The 20272-nt window shown below is 39.1% G+C and overlaps 1 protein-coding gene across 2 annotated transcripts in view; it reads left to right on the forward strand.

The window, feature by feature from the left end:
* Positions 1–20272, forward strand: part of LARGE1 (LARGE xylosyl- and glucuronyltransferase 1) — a 356507-nt gene that overhangs the window by 159185 nt on the left and 177050 nt on the right. The window lies entirely within an intron of this gene.

Consider the following 20272-nt stretch of genomic DNA (forward strand, 5'->3'; position numbering starts at 1 on the left):
AATCTAGCTAGATGGGATGCTTCTTTTAAAATATTAAAATTACATAGGATGTAGAATATATTTCTTATCAAATTATGTTGCATTGAACTGGCCCTCTAAATTTCTGTCAACTTGCATAGAATTTAATAAAGTTGCACTCATCCAACCATTAAAAAAATGTGACAAACGGGTATGAAAACTTTGCTTTTAGGGAGTAATCTCCCCATTCCAAAACCTTCTCTGTTTCTGTGGACAGTCTGACATTATTTTTCATCTTACTGCATAGCTTGTCATTATTTAAAATGTCTGCCTGGGTTTTTTAAATGGTTATGCTTTTATCAGAAATGTGGGAAAGGTTTTCTTTTTTTTTTAGGTTTATTTTTAAATAATGGGTTGCAAACATGGATCTGAAGTGGGAGAACTATCAAAAACAGCTCAGCTGGGGATAACATCTAGCCAGTTTTGACTGATCTCAAAAAGCGTAGCAGGGTTAGACATGGTTAGTCCTTAGATGAGAGACCTCTAGGAAATAACAGGGCTGTAGGTTAGACTGGGAAGAAAAAGAAATCTCAGAAAAAGGGCAGTCAGGAAATTAGTACTGTTCATTTCATAGGCTCAGGTTTCCCACACTGAACTAAAATTGTGGTTACTGTGAACCAAACAAGGGAAGAGTTAAACTCAGAAATTAGGCTACTTTCCTGAATCAAAATAAAACCAATTATCTATTTATGGGGATTTTTCCCCTACTCAAACTGAGTTTGATTTGATTTTGTTAAATTGTAAAACATTAAATTGCAAAACATTTTTAAAGGGTTCTCTTCTGACTAAAATCTAATCCTTCAATCTTTGAGGTAGCTGTACAGATCATTGATTTCCATATTTGGGAACAGTTGTTTCACCATAGCCATTTGTCTTGGAAATAGTAATTAAGGTTATAGGGAAGGAAAGAAGGACATTCTGTGTAGTAAAGGGTTGTCATAAGCAAATCTTGAATTAAACATTCTTGTAGATCTTCCTCAAACAATTAAATAAGTGTTGCCCTCAAAAATGATTGGTTTAGAGGTTGACTGAAGTATAATTATATTGTAATGCTATAGTGAAAATTGGCTTAGAAAGGTCTCATCCTCCACTTGACTAGGGCAGATCACAAAACTTCCATGTAATTCAGTTGTGTATCAGGCTGAAGGAGTGGGGAGAGGCTAAATAACTTTATCTTAAAAGTGGCTAGAATGACCTGGTCCTGAGAATTAGGGTGAGGAAAAATAGTGACAGCATGCCAACTCTCTGCTCTTGAACTCTTAGATACTGTCATGAACATCAAAGAATTTCCTATCATATGAAATGTTTCAAAAGAAAATGTATGTATTTTCAGATTAACAGCATTCCTCCTGCCCTTTCTGGTTTGTCTGATTTCAAATCTGTCGCTAATCTTTTGGATTAATAGCCATAATACAGCGATGAAGATAAATGAAAAGAAAACAATTTATAAGCAATAGATTAAAAACAAATGTTGTGTTCCCCCCTTTTTTTCCTTTCTGTTTGTTTGTTTATTTCTGCTTTATTTATTTCTGCTTTTTATTTTTTCCTCCCCTTTTTTTCATTTCTGTTTGATTGTTTATTTCTGCTGTACAGTATTTGGGAACTGAGCATATCCTGATTTGGTGAAAATCTCCATATAAAGTATATTTGGAACTGTCATAATGGCACTGATTTTGGTAAATGTTGCCATGTTTTTCTAGAAGAAAAATGATTTGTTACATAAAATGTTACAGTTATTATATAATAACACTACCAAAAACATTTAACTAGAAGAAATATCATTGGGAGTTTTAAGAATTCATGTTTAATTAAGATCTTTGTGAAACTGACTTGCACGATTGACTCTTTACAAAAAGACTCTGACTACCGTATTTTTGGAACTTGGAATATGGATGATCCTGCCATAGAGTGTGCATGTATGCATATCATATATTTTCACTTAGTAAGGACATTGAATATCTAAATGGTCTTTGGAAGCGTAGTATGAGGTTATATAAAACCCTCTGTAGTGCTTGCTCTATGATAGTTGTTGTGAATGAAGAGAAGATACATGTCTGAACTTACTTTGGAAGGCTACCATTATTTTGAGACCTAGATCTGCCTTGTGAGTATCAAAACCTGGCTAGTAGCTTTGAAACAGGACTCCTTCCTGTTTGTCTGAAGCCTAGATTGGCTGATCTTGAAGCTACACTGCAGACTGAACTTGATATTATATCTGAGAATCAGCCCCAGTCAGGCTCAGTTCTGAGAAAAAAGTATACTAGACGCTAGGAAGAAAGAGGATGGGTAATGCTGTGGGTTCAGGCCAGTGGTGGTAACAGATGAGACAATTCCTACATACAGTTTTTATTGCAAAGGTTCACAAAAATAAAGTTATTAACCCAAATCCTAGTTTGTAGCCTCTTGGTAATAATACATATTGTGATTGGAACACTACAAAAGATAAAGTGGGGAAAAGAATGTAGGTGCTTATACCAACAGTGACCCTCTTTCTATTTTTAATGTCTTAATTATTTTTAAAGTTAAGTTCTTAACTTTAAGGCTTAATTCTGAACTGGTTTCACTTAAAATCCACATTTTCAGGTTTTTATTCAAATTTAATTCTCATAGATACCCACTTAAATGTGCAGACAGCCATTTATTTGTTTATTTTGTTATTTATCTGTTTTGAGTGGCAGCCACATACTCTCAAAACAACAAAAATTGCCAAGAAATATTGGGAATTCTTGCTGTCTTTTAACAGAAAATGATCCAGATAAGGCAAGTGACTTATTTTATGCAGCACTTGCCAGACGTTCTGCAAAACAAAGCAACTTGGTCACGTTGGTTCACCCTTAGAAGAGTGATGTCCAAGTTGTTTCATGAATTGGCTTCGAGCTCCAGGCCAGACTCCCTCCAGGATATGCTGCTCATCATAACTTGTGGTCCTGGCAGTTGAATAATAGTCCTCTTGTCTGCTTGTAATAGCTGCCAATCTTCAGATGTCACCTCCGCTTCCCCGTCTGCACGCTGTTTGCTTATCACCTTTCCTCCTACACACACAGCTTCCCACTGTACCTTAGTGTTTGTTTTTGTAAGCTAAGAGCCTGGGCGGGGTGGGCACGTCCTTGAAAATGCCAGGGTGTGGCTCAATTATCACAGGCAGCTGGAATGCCAGCCTGGATGCTTGTGAGTAAAGTTTGAGTTAGGGAAATGAGGGAAATTGGGTGAGAAGCGTTTCTGCTTGGCTGCAGCTACTTTTCCCAAGCACAGATAGCAACCCCAACTTCACTCCCTTGCAATTGCTTTTAGAAAGTATATGTTACTTACTTTTCCAGTAGTTAGATGTGCTCTAGGTAATTTTGTAGAATGTTTTTATTTCTTAATCATTTTTAGCAATACACATCTTTTAATGTGAGTAAACCTGAGGAATAGGAAAATATTGCAGAAAGCTCTGGGTCTTTCTTACATTATTTTGCCTTGCCAAATCAAGAGGCCCAGGAAGTAGCCAATAGAAAGTGGCTATTTTCAGGTACATACAGCATTTTTGGGAAACTGAATGAAGTGTCTTAAACTTGAGACATATAACGTACACATTTTGTCCCTTAAACACCTCAGACACTTCAAAAATCTGAGAAGACATTTTAACCCACCCACTCCAGTAATGCCATGACATCACCAGACATGCTGCATCTGGTTCTTGGAGGTCAAACAGATTAATTCAGCTGAGTCTTAGAACAGATGGCTGGCTTGAATCTAGACATGCTCAGGCTGGAGAGTATCTTGAAGCACTGGTAATAGGAAATATCCTGTACCACATTCTGTGCTCTTATACTCACCAATCTATTAAAGTAATGGAGGAGGAAATGGTGCAATTGGAGAGGTCAGTCCTTGTCTCTTGGAGGAAGAAAAGTCCTATGGACACAAGCAAAGGCTGTGCCTATATTGTGGGCAGGGAGGGTATTTTGCAACAAGTGTCCAGAAAATAAGAGATGCCTTGCCCATAAGGAAAACCAGTCCTCTCAGGTTCTGTAAGAGCCCTTGGCCTGAGGGGAAGGGGAGCCCTTTACTCCCCAAGTGTTTTCATGGCTTTTCACCATTCTAATAAATGTTGATTGTGGGGATCAGATGCAGACCTGTATCTTACCTGTGCTAGATTCCAAAGTTTAGAGTAATTTCATGGCTTGGATTGTACGTGTTCTCATTATATTTCCACAGAAGCATCTTCCTACTTCCATTCAGATGGCAGGTGAGGCTCCTGAAGGGTAACTATTGTTAAGTGGGGCCATTATTTAGAGTGCCTTTCTTTTGTCTGCCCAGATCATAAGTAAGAAAGTCTGTTTCTGCATAGCAGACGACACCATAATTTTAGGAATGGAGTACTTTAAGCCTATGATCCTAAAGTTGTCTAATGGAGGAACTATGTGGTACTCAGCTAAATGCCTGGAACACCACTGCCATCTAGTAATGAAGTCTGACAGGGTAAAGAATTGAGAGGGGAAAAAAGAGACATATGGCTCCAGCTGTGCCTTAGGAGTGGTTTTAATCCATCCTATTGGAGAAGATAGCATTTTATTACATTACACATATCAGTCTAGGAACACCATCCCAGTGGAACAGAATTCTACACTTGGGGATAAATAATAGTTAACAATAAAGACTGCTTTTGAAACTTGGCAAAATCATTTGGAGGAGACATACAGTATACCCAGTGCAAATTCATATTGATCACCAGAATTTAAGGTACCTTCAAATCACCAGGAAAGTGTATCAATTTTTGATGGTCCTTGTTCTTTTTTCATTTTGACTTTCTCATTTCCTACATTCCCCAGTTTCAAAACTGTAAAGTTAGTACACTGTCACAGAAATCAGAAGAATTTGAGGAACCTGCAGAATTTCCTACACCTACAGGTAGTCCTCAGGTTATGATGGCAATTGGGACAGGAAACTCTTTTGTAAGTAATGTGGTCATAAAACGTAATATCACATGACTGCATCGCTTAGCAACAGCAATTCTGGCAGTTCCAGTTGCTGTCATTAAACAAAGACCATGCAGGTCATTAAGTGTAGACCTCATGATCGCAGTTTCCAACTTCCTGCTGGCTTCCTCATTGACTTTCCCGTGGGAAGCCAGGAGGGAATGTTAGAAATCAGATCACGTGACCATGACTCGCAATGGCTAGAACTCTGAGGACCCATGGCAAGTCCCCCTCATTCAGCACCATCATAACTTTGAACACTCACTGAATGAATAGTTTTAACCTGAGGACTATCTGTACAAAGTAGCACTAAAGAAGTTTGCAGCAGTCCTAGGACTTAGTCCCATTATGGAAGACATCCATAAGCTACAGCAACAAGGCTGAGTTTGTCAGGAAAAATTAAAAGAAGGATTACAAATACCCTCATATATCCTGTGTATGAACCAAAGTAGCTTCCTCCTTTATTACTGTTGGGTTTACATGTGACGTAGAAGGATTCATACCAAACTGCATCACGATCAACAGACAGCAGGCCAGTTTGACCTTTCCAAAGCTCTTCACTTTCTTACCTGTAAGTTTAAATGGCCGGTGTGAGAGGTTACACTTCAGCCAGCAGGTGAACTAAAGATTTGCCCCTGAAATCAACGGCTCTCACAGCTTCCATAAGATGAATAGAGCAGAGCAGAGCAGATATAATAATATCACCATAAAGAATCCTGGAAAGTGATGTCAGACTTTATCACAGACCTTTCTTCTTCACTTGGAAATGTTATTTTAATATTGTGGGCCTCATGGCTCATTTCATCTCCAGAATCAATGAAATAAATAACTCATTAAAAAAAAAAAAAAACCATGGCTTACCTAATTTGATCAACTCAGAAGCATTCAATTCACTATCCATTTTTGGGATTGTTTATTTAAAACATTGACAGTTGGTAAAAAGATTTAGCTCCCCTCAAAATAGCTTCTTATGAGGTATCACAGTCAGAAATTAACGACGTTTCATTAGTCCCTTCTTTGAAGAGCCCAGATTAACCCTGTCACTTATCATTCTATCATTACCAACCTCTCTTCACATCAATCCAATTTTTCACTGAGCCTTACTGATGCCTGATCTTTTTCCTCAACCAGCCCACACCAGCACCTTCCCTACTGGTTTTCCTTGATGGAAATCAGGAATATGAGGCAGCCAGGGTCTTAGATTAGAGTCCTCAGAAAGGAAATTACAGTATTTAATTGATAGGTCTGGAATTGATATGGGCCTGTAGTTTCATAAGAAGATGTAGCTGATGTGTGTGCCCCCGGTTGACTCAGCATTTCTATCAGATGTATTGTGACCAAGCACTGTCAGCCTGTTTGGGAGCAAAATCTTTGCAGTGGGGGAAGTGTTAGAGGCAACTTCTCCTTCAAACCCTTTCTGAATCAGAATTGTATTTAATCATCATGTTCGCTTGACTTCATACTATCTTCTGGTCTATGCCTCAGTCTTGTTCTCTGGCATCTGGTATTGTAAGTTTTGGTTTTTGCTAAAAGACTAACATTCTCCCTCACGTGATTGTTGACTGCAGGACATAATGACATTCCAAAAGCAGGCAGTGGCCAATCACGCTGTCTTGCTGCCAAGAAAATGTTATAGATGTGTCCATGAAGTCACCAGGGGTTGAGTTCAGTTTGAGGGAATCTTGACTTTGATATGAAAACAACCAGAGAGGAGCAAGGTTGAAAGACAGAATCACCCCTCTTTCAGGGATTGCCATCAGAATTCATACTGAAGAATACCTGTAGTGGTTTGTTCATTGGTACAAAATTCAAAGTTCAGCTGGGCAAACCATAGCACACATTTTACTTGGAGGTAGGTATTTCTGCAGAATGCTTTTTGTTTTGTTTTGTTTTTCTTTTAAAACTCCCATCTCTTCAGAGAAAACCTTCATTCAGGGATACGTTTGTTATCTTTATTTTTACTATGCTATTCCAAAGGACTTTCTTCACCAAGATGAGCTGCTATGTTTCCATGGAGTACTCTCCAGGTGTCCTTTTTTTCCCCTGAAGTTTTATTGTTTCTTTGTTGTGTTACAGTTGTTTTGAAGTGATAATAAAATGCATGTTTAGAAAGGAAGCCCCACAATGATACAAATAACCATAAAAGTTAGCAGTCATTTTTAATTGCTAGCAGTTGAATTAACAGGCAGTATGTGAGCCAGCCAGTTAGGTGAGAATTCTTCACTTAATTCATCTAATTTATTTCCATTTATATCTGCAGCATGGTTTTAAAAGCCTCAGGGCAGCTAATAGCAATTAAAAACAACAATAAAATCTCATCAGTACAATAACATTAGTTACAAATGAACGGCATCAATACACATTACATAGCATCAACAATTGCTAATAAAATAGGTCACTCTGGAATAAAATCCATGTCTTTCCCAAATACTTGCCAATACTGTAAGTTTTTAATTTGTCTCCTAAAAAAACAAAATCAGTCTGGTAGCTAGACCGTTGGGGTTGGACAGAAGGCAGATGTTCCAAAACAAGAACACTAACACCAAAACTGCCTATTTCCAAATATAGTTACAAAGGCTTCCAAATCACTGAAAGATCCCACCTGCAGACTTGGCATGCAACTTGGGTGTCTTCTTGGACTCACAATTTCTGCTTGAAGAGCAGGTGGCACCTGTGACTAGGGGAGCCTTTGCACAGGTTCATCTTTTGCACCAGTTGTGCCCATCCTTGGGCCAGGAGACCTTGCTTATGGTGACTCATGCCTTAGTCACCACCTATTTGGATTACTGTAATGTGCTTTATATGGGGCTGCCCTTGAAGAGCATTTGGAAGCTGCAGTTGATCTAGAATGCAGTGGCATGGGCAGTTTTTGGCATTTCTTGTTACAATCATATAACACCGCTGCTCTGTGAGCTGTACTGGCTCCCAGTGGGCTTCCAGGTGTGGTTCAAGGTGTTCGTTTTCTCCTATAAAGCCCTACATGGCACAGGGCCAGCTATTTGTAGGACCACCTATCTCCTTCCATCTCTACTCTGTTTATCAGATCTAGTAGGGAAGGCGTGCTCTGGGTCCCTTCCATTAAACAATGTCACTTGGTGGACCCTGCAGTCATTCCTTCTCTGTGGCAGCACCTGCCCTATGGAACAGCATCCCTCCAGAGATTAGGATGGTCCCAACCTTGTTAGCCTTTTGCTAAGGCATTAAAGACCTAGCTTTTCTCCCAGGAGTTTGGCCCATATGGTTAGGGTTAGGCCATAGGGTTAGGGTTAGCATTGTTGGTTGACGTTGGTTAATGTTGTTCCTTATGAGTTTGTTATGGTTTTTGTTAAACTGTTGTTGTTTTTACCCCTTGTATGCCACCCAGGGTCACTTTTGTGTGATAGGTGGGCTTATAAATTGTATGTATGTATGTATGTATGTATGTATGTATGTATGTATAAATAAATAAATAAATGTTATTTACTATTTCAACTTGCATGTTTATGGATTGCCCTTGGGGTTTTTGCTTTTTGTTTTTGGTTTAAAATATATCATTTAACAGGAAATATAGATATAGAAAATGTCATACAGGTGCAGCTGTTATATGCGTTAGGGTAGCTTTTCCTGATGTCTATTAACCCATCAGAGAACAAGAAACAGTACAGCTGGGCATTCTTAGAAAAAAATGTATAAAGTAGCTCCCAATCATTTCTATTCAATGTGAGGAATGATCAGGTGATAGGGAAGCTGTAAACCAACAGCATCTGGAGTCCCAAAGTTGGGGGAAAAAATGAAGAGACTGGGCTATAACCAAACTAAATACTACCTTTTCTGCTTGAACGCTCATTTTAGCATGTGCGCTATAAGCTCGTTTGATAACCCTTATTACAGCCTTTTCCAGTCTGTATATTTTCTAGACTTCTCAGCCACATGGCCTTTGTTGACAACTCTGCAGCTGGAGGCACACATCTAGGAAGCAGTCAGTTTAGGAAAATGTGCCTTATTCAGTTGGAATAACTTGAAGAACAAGAATCTAGCTGCTATCTCTATGTCTGGTATATGACACAAGTACTGGATGGGAATGAGGGCTGTTCTCATACACACATGTTTCATGCATCCGTTCATCCAGCTTAACTAAATTTAGGGTGATTTCTTTTGCTATATTAATCTCATAATTAGGCAGATATAATCACAGATAATAGGATCAAGTGTCACTTGCTTGAGTTTTCATACTCTTTCAGGCAGTAGAAATTTAGCCTGACAGGTCCTTGTAATTATTCAAACATGTAGGAACAGTCTCAAACCAGTATAATCAGATGCTCTGCATTTCATGAATTGGAATCCTCTGTACAAATAAAAACCAGAGAAAGGCTGTTTCCCTCATTCTGTAGCCTAATGCTGTCTCTTCTGAAGGGCATTGTTTGGGGATTTAGGCTGAGGGTGGGGGGTTCCCCTCATCCCTGCCACCTATGATCTTGTATGTGAAAGTCCCAGGAGTAATTCAGAAAGTCCATTTCTGTTTAAATTAGGATTGAATAATCCTTGGCCTGTCTGGCAACTCCCAGTGGCTCTTTTGTGGCCCACCGTGCCCCCCCACCACCACCACCACCATTATTTCACTGAATTTCTGCTGCAGACTGCTGAATTACTGTATGTACTATGACTGCATTTAACCTTTTCTGCTGCTGTCACTGCTGAAAATAAGTACTAAAATGGGCTTGTTAAATTTCTGGTAGGCTTTACATGCCTATTTTACTTTAATTGAAAAAATGGAAAGGGGGGGGAAATCAGTCCCTCCTCCTTGGCTAATGTCCTCATACACTTCTGTGAATTGCACTGCTAAAATATCTGGAGACGACCAAAATGGAGGAGGCTGACTCATAGCAATAAAGTTAAGAATTCCAGCACTATTAATTAGTGAAATTGATTGGAAGAGCCAATTTCTTTCTCTTTTCCAGCCTGGGAAATATTATAATTGTATATGCAGTGCCCCAGCCATAGAAGATATTGCTCATAGTTTGTTTGATTGTCCACTGTATGCCCCTTTTAGGCTTAGAAATTTAAAATCCCTACATGAAAGAACAGCCCACTGGGACCTGAATTGCTGATTGTCCTATTTCTTCCTGGGCTCTTAACATACACATAGTTAGCAGAACTGCTAAGTTTATAGACAAGGCAGTTCAGTTAAGAATCTGCTGTACTGAATTGAACGGATTTGCGGTACCATGTAAAGCCAATATATTTAACTGAACATTGGTTCTTTATATTTAGCACATATGTAATTTATTATTGTATTTTCTTTTACTTATTTTAACCTGGAAATAGACCTTGTATTTTACTTCTATTTTATTTTCTTTGATATGGTCATAAGACTAATCAATCAATAAGCTATCTACCTATTGCAATACTTTTTTTTAAGTAATAATATTTTCTTTAAAAAACCATGTAATCTGGAAAAGTACATGGTCCTCTGTGCCAGTTTATCTCATTATCCCAATTGCTAATTACTGCACAGTTGGATCACCCATGTAACAAGGTACAGCATGCTTGACAGCCAGGTTTTTTTTCATTTGTGTTGATTATATCCATTTGTTTAAAAAAAATATTTGTAGCTCCTCATTCTGCTAACTGAATTTCCCCCATGATTAAAAGCTTTCAAATAGATTTTTCTTCCTAAGACATTTAGAAAAGTAATTTCTTTGCAAGATGTGAAATAGATATCCACAAGTCTCCATTCACATTTCATATGTCCTGGGACATATAAATCAATCAGTAGCACCAGTAATGTCTTTATTTTCAATTAGTTATTTTTTTACTTTTAGGTAACTAATTTTGTTTCCTAATATTTAGCTTACTTGATATGTCAGTCCTCTCTGGTTTCAAGGGACAGGAGCCTTTTGTTGTTAACATTTCTTTTCCTGCCAGATAAAAATTATGAATTAATTACTGTGAAAGGCTTAGAAAACAAGTATTGCTGCATGATCTCCAAAAACATTTTACCTGGAGAGTTTCTATTTTTGTTTGGTACCTTTAGGATTTTCATTTTCATGGAAAAAGTCACCTTGAAATAACTGTTAAATCTAAATCACACAAAATTCAAACAGTAGGATTTTTTTTTTTCCAAATTTAAATATGCAAGTTAGGGTGACAGATTGCAAAATAATGAAAAACATTTTTTGCTGGAAGTAAAAATAGCAGACGTCACAGTCATCCAGTATTAACACAGTTGAAAACAACAATTAACATTTTGTGCTAAGAACAGTAAAAACAATACCTTATTAAGTCTAAAAAAAATCACAGTGTGGTGTGCAATTTTTTTTGGTTGTACTCAGCTCTTCTGCTAGAATATTAAACAGGCTGAGTATTAAGGGTTAAACCATGTTTCTGATGTCTGCTCTATTAAGAAAGAGGAGATGCAGTTGGGAGTTCACAGATGAGAGAGGACAAGCAAGAATTGGGAGGGGGCTGAGGAAGATGGTGAGTTTGTGAAGCTGGTCAAATGCAATTAAGGAGGGATGTTTGGCTAATTGAGAGAGGCTTTTTTCTGGCTGAATGGAATGTATTGCTTGCTTGCTGGACAGATGGTGTAGGAGGGAGGAACTTACAGCTGCAGCTGATTCACTGACCAAGTGATTAGTTAGTGGATGGAGTTTCATGGCTCACCCAACAGCTGTTGCAGCCAGCACTCTTAGAAGAGAGGCAGTTGGAAGCTTGAAACAAGAGTTGGTGGACAGGATACCAAATAAAAGTAAGGGGATTTGGGGAGGAAGAAGCATACTGATTTCCCACTCCAGAGACTAACCATCAAGGCAAGTTTTGTGTCTGTGTGAGGAAGTCAGAAAAAGAACATCAAACTTGCCAACAATAATTAGTATGAAACTTAAAAAAAACAGGAGGAAAGAATGTTTTTCAGTTTATTGTATAGAATGTCTAATGAAAATCTGACAATTGCTGGACATAAATTGCAGGTTTGTGCTCAGAGCAGTAGGCTGTTGGCTTTCAGAGAACAAATCCATTCCCTTAAAAATAAGGGCACCAAGCTGGACATACTTAGGCAGAGTTGTACAGAGGAGACATTTCAGAATGTGAAAATTTTGCTCCAGTCACAGCATAACTACTCCCTTGCTGTCAACAAGGGCCTTGGAGAAGAAGGATCATTTTGAGGCTGAGGGACATGTTCCTTCAGGTGGAACAAATAGTTGGGTGATGAGCTCACATCCTCTCATACTAAGGATATTCTCCAGAGAGGCCTTTGGTTGTGAGTAATGAAATTATTAGAAAAACAGAGGTTGAGTTCTAATGTAGATCACATAGTGACCTGTTTGCCTGAGCAAAGGATGTGGATGCCATGTATCAACAAGATAAACTGCTGCATAATACTGAAGAGGAGACAGTGGGCATGGTCCATATTGCACCAATGAAATTGGGAAAGTCATAATATCAAAAAGTGAGTAAAGCAGCTTTTAAAATGATCCTGAGGGAAAGCTGACAGGTGCTGGACAGCATCCCACTTGGAAGGGTATACATGCTTCAGGAACTGCTATAAAGAATAGGATCAATGTTGGAATGAGCTAATGGTCATCTCAGACAAAAAGGTTGTGTAAAAAGCTCATGCCAAAAACATGTGGAGAATATAGTATATGTCTGTAATCCAAGTTGGAAGGACTAGAGTACATTTTTGCAAATGAAAAACTAAATTATTGTTTATAACAGAAGGCTAGTGGAAGGGAGATAATCAATGGGATACAGTCATCCTTTGACACAAACCTTTTAGAATGGATAAGGAAAGGTGCATCAGTGGAAATGTTGCTCTATATCAGATATCAAAAATGTAATATGTTCTTTATTTCCGTATAATGTAATATTAGAAGACTGTATTCTTCTACAGGATTATTATTATTGGGTCAATATCTGGTCACAGAGATAAGTAAGACCTAGGAAGGTGTTATTGCCCACCTGATCTGAAGGTATTTGAAAGGAAAAAGGCGCTTTGGGGTATCTGCAAGAGAGCATGTAGCAGCTGTTGACAACTCCTTAAGCTAAACATATCTTTTTCTTGAGACTGTGCTGCAGTTACAACTAAAGCAAATTGAGATAACAAGAAAAGATCTCTCTGTAGCAAATCACCTGCCACCTGAGAGTTCTTAACTCAAAAGTCAAATTGCTGACTTCTTAGCAAAATTTTGTAATTAGTCTCTCAAATCAGGCTCAGTGCCAGAGGGCTGGAAGTTAGCCAGCGTGACACAATTTTTAGAAATGAATGAGGAAAAAACTGAAAAATTATAGGCCAGCCAATTTAATTTTATAGGTATATTGGTTGGAATTGTAATTAAAGAAAAAATAGCTAAGCATATAGAGGAGCAAGAATCTTAAAACAAACTTAACAATCATTGTGTAACAGGGTTGCTATCTGGTTAAAAAGCAAAGAGAACAAATAGATGAACTGGGTTTTTTTCAGTAGATGGAAGTAAGAATTAGAGTCCCTTATGGCAGGGTTCCTCAACCTTGGCAACTTTAAGATGGGTGGACCTCAACTCCCAGAATTCCCTAGCCAGCCTAATCCTAACCCTTGCTGGCTAGGGAATTCTGGGAGTTGAAGTCCACCCATCTTAAAGTTGCCAAGGTTGAGGAACCCTGCCTTATGGGAACAGTGTTTTTAAATTTGTTCATAAATTATCTTGATTTAGGAGTAAGCATTAGCTGGCCAAGTTTGCAGATGGTACCAAAATATTCAAGGTGATAAAAATCAAAAGATTTCAAGAAAGTTATCTTTACACTGAGTAAATAATCAACCAAATGGCAAATGTGGTTCAGTTTTAAGTAAGTGTGAAATCTGTGATACGTTTTCATCTAGGTTACTGTGTTCTGGCTGTCATATTTTAAAAAGGATATATAATAAAGCTGTAAAAAGTACAGAAGAGGGCAACCAGAATGATCTTGAGGCTCAAACACTTTCCTTTCCAAAAAGACAGAATGTTTGGGACTGTTTGACTTAGAAAAAGGTGTTTGAAGGGGGAATACTATCAAAATATATAAAATTATGTATGACATGAAGAAGCTAGATGAAGAGAATGTTTTCTCCCTCTCAAAATGTTAGGGCCAGCTAATGCAGCTGATTGAAAGGAGAATAAGAAACAATAAATAAACACACATAGACACACACTTCTTCACTTACACAATTCACCTGTGGAATCCCTTATGACAAGACATAATGATGTTCATTAAGTTGGATGGCTTTAAAAGGAAATTGGAGTTCATGGAGGATAATCTACCAAGGGCTTGAAGGTTCAGTGTTACCTTGAGTTTGAGGAAACCTGCCTCCAAATACCAGTTTCAGGGAAACTATGGCAGGAGGAGGATATTTATATATATCCTGCTTGTGAGTGTCCCAGAGCATCTGATTGGTCACCATGAGAAATAAAATATTATTTGGCTTGATTCAACAGGGCTGTTCTTATGATGTAATGAACTACTTTCAACAAATGCTTACAAATATTTTATTATATATTATTTTATAAGAGATGTATCAATATCAATTTATTTCTAACTTGAAATATGATCAGTCAAGTCAGTTAACCATTCCATGTTTTACTGTATATGGAGCAAGAAGCTATGATTATCATATTATGAAGAAGACTGAACATTAGGTTTGCAATCCCAGTGCTAAAATCACGAGACTGTATAAAGATCTTCGAAATATACACAGAATTGTATTATAAATTAGTGTGAAATATCTGGTACCCTTTGTTTAGGACTACAACTGGAAATTTCAGAGATCTGGAGGATGCCAGGCTGGGGAAGGGTAGCATAGTTATTAATCATAGTTTCCCAGTTCAGATGAACTAAAGAAAAAAGCAAATCCTACTACTGTGAAGGACACTGAAAAATAATCTTCCTGGATTTAGGGAGCAGCTTGACTACTGCAATGCACTGTACATGGAGCTACTCTTGAAGACCACCTGGAAGCTTCAGTTGGTCCAGAATGCAGCAGCACAGGCAGTGATGGGCCCGCCTTGGTAACACTTCTGCTTCACAAGCTGCACTAGTTACCAGTTTCCTTCATGGTGTGATTCAAAATACTGGTTGTTACCTATAAAGCCCTACATGGCATAGGGCCTAGTTACTTGAGGGAGTGTAGTATCTGCTCAGCCACTCAGATCCAGCAGGGATGGCTCACTCCAGGTTCCTTTGATTAAACAATGCCATCTATCTGGATCCTAGAAACACGCCTTCTCTGCTGCAGCACCTGCCCTCTAGAATGAGGTTCCCCACCCCCAAGATTAGAATGGACCCCACCCTACTGGTGTTTCGAAGGGCCCTGAAGATGCGGCTTTTTGCCCAGGGCTTTGGCAAAGGTGAATGGCACCCCTTGTCGTCTTTTCCTTGTCCCCATCAGTTTGTTTTCTCTGCCATCTCTGTTTCTTTCTTTTCTGTTGTTTTTGAGTTTTTGTATTGTTCCTTGTAAACCACCCACAGTTGTTGGAGTCAGGTAGCAAATACATTTAACATATTGTTGTTGGTCACACAGACAGAAGTTTAGACTGCATTTGGCATTTTTATCCACCTATTGATTAGATAAAAAACCCAAGGACCGGGGATAGGCACATGTAGTTTGATGATATTAAAGGTATCATTGCAGGATGTAAGCTGTTCCAAGTAGAGCTGCCTTTTGCAATTGACTGATGGTGATTGTATCAGTGCTGATGGTCTTCAAGTGGTACTCCAGATGTTTTGGGATTGCACCCAAGGCACCTATTACTATTGGTAGTATCTTTGTTTTCTTTTGCCACAGTTGTTCTATTTCTATTTGCAGGTCTTTGTATTTTGTGATTTTCCCCAGTTCTTTCTTTTCTATTTTGCTGTCTCCAGGTATTGCAGCGTCTGCTGTCCAGACTTTTTTTGTCTGTCTTATGAACAGTTGTTATGTCTGGGGTATTTATGTGGCAGGTGCTTGTCTGTTTGAATTCTAAAGTCCCAGAGCACTTTAGCTTCTCCATTGTCTATTACTTTGTCTGTTTTGTGGTCCTACCAGTTCTTGCTTGCAGGCAAATGGTATTTCTTGCAGATATTCCAATGCACCATTGTTGCTACTTTGTTATGCTGTTGTTGTAGTCAGTCTGCAATCTTCTTGCAGCAGCTAATTAGGTGGTCCAATATTTCTTCAGCTTCTTTGCAGAGGTGGCATTTGTTGTCTGTTGCTGTCTTCTCAATTCTGGCTTTACGTACATTTGTTCTTAAGACTTCATCTTGTGCAGCCAGAATTAGCCCCTCTGTCTCTTTCTTCAACTTTCCTGCTCTTAGCCATTGCCAGGTCTTGTTATCTGCTTTACCTGCTAGTTTTTTTGTGCACTGGCCATGTAATACTTTGCCTTGTCATGCCTCTTTTCTATTCTTCATTTGCTCTTTTTTATAGGCTAGTTTGGTCTCTTCAGTATTCAGTAAGCCTTCATGGTGTACTAGTTTCAGTGCATCTTCTTCACTGTCCTTCAGATATTCTTCCAATGCCCTTTTTTCTTCTTCAACTGTCTGGTGTAGTTGTAACTTTCTATGCCCACCTATGCTCCTTGGTAAGTAGAGTCTGTCAACTCATTGCATGGATGAAAGGCATGATTCACTGTCATTATTTTTCTGGTATTCCTATCAAGTGTTTCTAGTTCTGCTTGTGTCTAGTCCACTATTCCAGCTGTGTATCTAATGGCTGGAATTGCTCAGGAGTTAATTGCCCTGATGGTATTTCCTTCACTGAGTTTGGATAAGATCTTTTTCACTCTCATGATGCATTGTCTACTAACTTTCTTCTTGACTTCAGTGTGCTTGATGTTGTCAGCTTGAAGGACGCCCAGGTATTTGTAGTGATCTTCTTCAACCAGAGCTTTGATTTTATTTCCATAGAGCATCTTGATTCCTTTAGTTTTCACTAGTTTTCCCCTGTTGATGGTAAGGGTGGCACATTTGTCCAGTCCAAATGTGTTTGATAGCCATGGCCTGACTTATTCAGTATTGTTGACAGAGGAATCAATGCAATGACAAACAGTAATGGTGATAATGAGTCTCCTTGAAAAATTCCTCTCTTGATATTAACCTCTCCCAGTCTATCACCATTGAACAGCAACTGTGTCTTCCATTGTGCCATTGATTTTTGCAAAAAGCTTCTGATGTTTTTACTGACTCCTGTTATTTCTAGCACTTGATTATCCAATCATGTGCCAGAGAGTTGAATGCCTTCTTGTAATTAATCGAAGCTGCATTCAAGTTGGACTTCCTTCTCTTGCAGTTTTCCAAAATCATCTTGTCAATTAGGAGGTGATCTTTTGTCCCTCTGCTGTTTCCTTTCTGCTCATATGGAAAGAACTTGTTTTCAACTAGATGCTGTTGGACTGCATCAGCTACCACACCAGTAAGCAATTTGAAAGTTGTAGGTAAGCAGGTAATTGGCCTATAGTTGCCTGGTGCTGCCCCTTTTGTTGGATTTTCATTATCAGATAGGCTTTGCCAGATGTTAACCAATCTTCAATTTCACCTCCTTGCAGTATGTTGTTAAACTGCTTGGCAATGAGTGGGTGCAGACCAGTCAGATGTTTCAACCAAAAACCATGTAGTTCATCTTCACCTGGTGCTGGCCAGTTTTTGATCTTCCTTGCCACCATTTCTCCTTCATTTCTCCTGTTATTACAAGTTCTTTCATTTCAGCTTCAAGAATAACTTATCCACTCCTTTTATCCAAGCTGCATTCTTGTTGTATTACTTTGGGTTGTCGTATAGCTATACCCAGAACTGCACTGTTTCTTATTTGTCAGGTGTTGATTGGTTCATTGCAGTCTGTCTCCACTGATGGATTGGTAGAAATGTTTCTGATTTGACTGAAATTGGAGATTCTGCCTAGAGTGTCCAATTCAAGTTTTGTATCTGCTGATCTTTTTGGCTATGGCTGTTACTTGCTGCTTTATTATTTTCAGTGCTTCCTTGATCTTCCTTGTTTGTAGGTGATATTTCTTGATCAGGTATTCTTTGGTCTTGTTCTTCAGCTTTTTTTCTTTCATCTGTTCTAGCTTGCTTGCATCTGATCTTAGCATGCTGATCTTATTTTCCAACCTGATCTTCCATTTTGGTGGTGCGCTGTTTGGCTTTTTTTCTTAATTGTTGATTTTGTATCCAAGGTATTCAGTTATAACTGCAGTCGTACTGTACATTAGTTGGCTTGTTTCTTGCAGTGAGCTGGTGCTTATATTTGATGTTACGGTATTGGCATCTTTTAATACTTGTGCTAGCTGTTTCTTTCAAACAAGCTTCAAGGCAGGCAACCTTATGCTGTTCTCTTTGTGTTGTCCTAGATGCTCAGTCATTCTTTGTTTCAATTCTTCTTGTTTTTTAGTTCGAGGGCTTTGTTCTTTCTGAGGAGATGGCAGAAGAGAGGGTGCCTGGTTTGGGAATGAAAACAATTCAGTAGCTATGCTGTCTTCGTCTGCTGCTGACTCCCCCTGGTTTGCCTCTCCAATCTGAGCTACTTCTGGCAAGAGTTTGATTTCTTTGCCCTGGGTAGATCTTTGTAGTTCTTTCAATTCTACATCTGTGACTACTTTATTTTGTGTTATAAATCAATGTTGATCTGCTAGCCTCTGTTCTTTTATTTCTGATTTTGGATGCTGATCTTTCCAGAACTAGTGCATCCTTTTCAGATATCCTCTTCTCAAACTTGGTTTGTAATAGCAGATCATTATTTCTTTGTTTACAGTCTTTGTATATTTGTGACTGGTAATCAGCTTTACTTCCAGTAGTCCTACAGCTGCTGGCCCTGGTTGCTCAGCCAACAGTCCTGAGTCCTGTAGCCCACTTTTCACCAGATGTCCAGGAATTAGGACACCTAGTTCAGTCCTTGTTGACCCAGGCAACGACCAATCTGAAATTAAGTCTCACCATATTGTTTATGGGAGAGAAACTCTTCATCTGGCTCCTCTGATGAGGCCTGTCCTGTATGGTTGAACCTCTGGCATAGCTCTATCCTCCTCGAAACACATAAGCCCCACAACCACGTCAAGGTAGTGCCTCACTGAGGGACACTGTTACTACTACTACTACTACTACTACTACTCTGAAGGACACTGGAGAATAATCTTCCTGGATCAAGAGGACTCTTCTATATGAAATAAACTATTCAATGCCTGAAACAATGGCCAAGCAAAAAATATTAACTCCAGGGGGGAAAAAAAGTCAAATCAAAGGGAAGGATTTCATAATGTAAGCCAAAACTGAGTCTCAGGGAGAAATGGACTGGAGAAAGTACAGTGGTACCTCGGGATATGAATTTAATCCGTTCCATGACTCTGGTCGCAACTCGATTTGGTTGCAAGTCGAGGTAAAGTTTCCCATAAGGTTCAATGTAAATATGGTTAATCCGTTCCGCCCTCCGAATTTGGTCGCACCCCGAGGTAAATTTCCCCATAAGGTTCAATGTAAATATGGCTAATCCGCCCTCCGAATTTGGTTGCACCCCGAGGTAAATTTCCCCCATAAGGTTCAATGTAAATACGGCTAAACACTTCTGAAACATATGCATTTTATTTTTAAACCTCAAAAACATGAAAAAAAGTACAGTACAGCACAGAATGAAGAGGGAGAATGGGGTGGGGAGGCAGTTATTGTTTGGAGGGAGAGTCCCCCTCCAAAGGGACATTGGGGAGATCTCCTTCAGGGGTTTCCTCTCTTCTTTGCCTCTTAGCTGCAGGCTCAGTTCTGGGGAAAAACCTGTCTAAAGTCAGTTGCCAGCCTGCTCTGCATTTTCTTTGGAGCCATGCTGACAAGCACACCAAAAACCTTCCAAACGCCACAAAACATACCACAAGCCTCACCGAACGTCTCCTTGCTACCGCAATCTCGCCCACAGGAAGCCGCGACCGCGTGGCAGCAGGGAAAATGGCCGCGGATCCGGTTCGTAAGTCGAGGCGGAGTTCGCATGTCGAGGTAAATTTTTGGGGCCGGAGCTGGTCGTATCTTGAAAAATTCGTAAGCAGAGGCATTTGTATCCCGAGGTACCACTGTACTAAGGATTTTTAATACTTAAGGATCAAATCTGTAAGAAGGGATTGAATCCAGTTAGTTTTGTAATGGAGTAATGGTAATAGAAGAGCCAGTTTGGTGTGGAGATTAAAGGTACAGTGCTGGAACTTGGAGTCCATGAGTTCTGGTCCTGCTATGGGAACAAAGAAGAAACATTTTTTACTACTGAAACACTGTTAGAGTAGCATATAGTGGACTATGATATTCCTCTCCCTGATGACTCATGACTCAGAGGCTTCAGATGTTGCTTTTTAGTATTTCCC

This window comes from Python bivittatus, unplaced genomic scaffold (genome assembly GCF_059951505.1).
Source record: "Python bivittatus isolate LINGU-HERP-01145 unplaced genomic scaffold, Pbiv_v1 ctg000330_np1212, whole genome shotgun sequence".
In the NCBI taxonomy this organism is placed as follows: Eukaryota; Metazoa; Chordata; class Lepidosauria; order Squamata; family Pythonidae; genus Python; species Python bivittatus.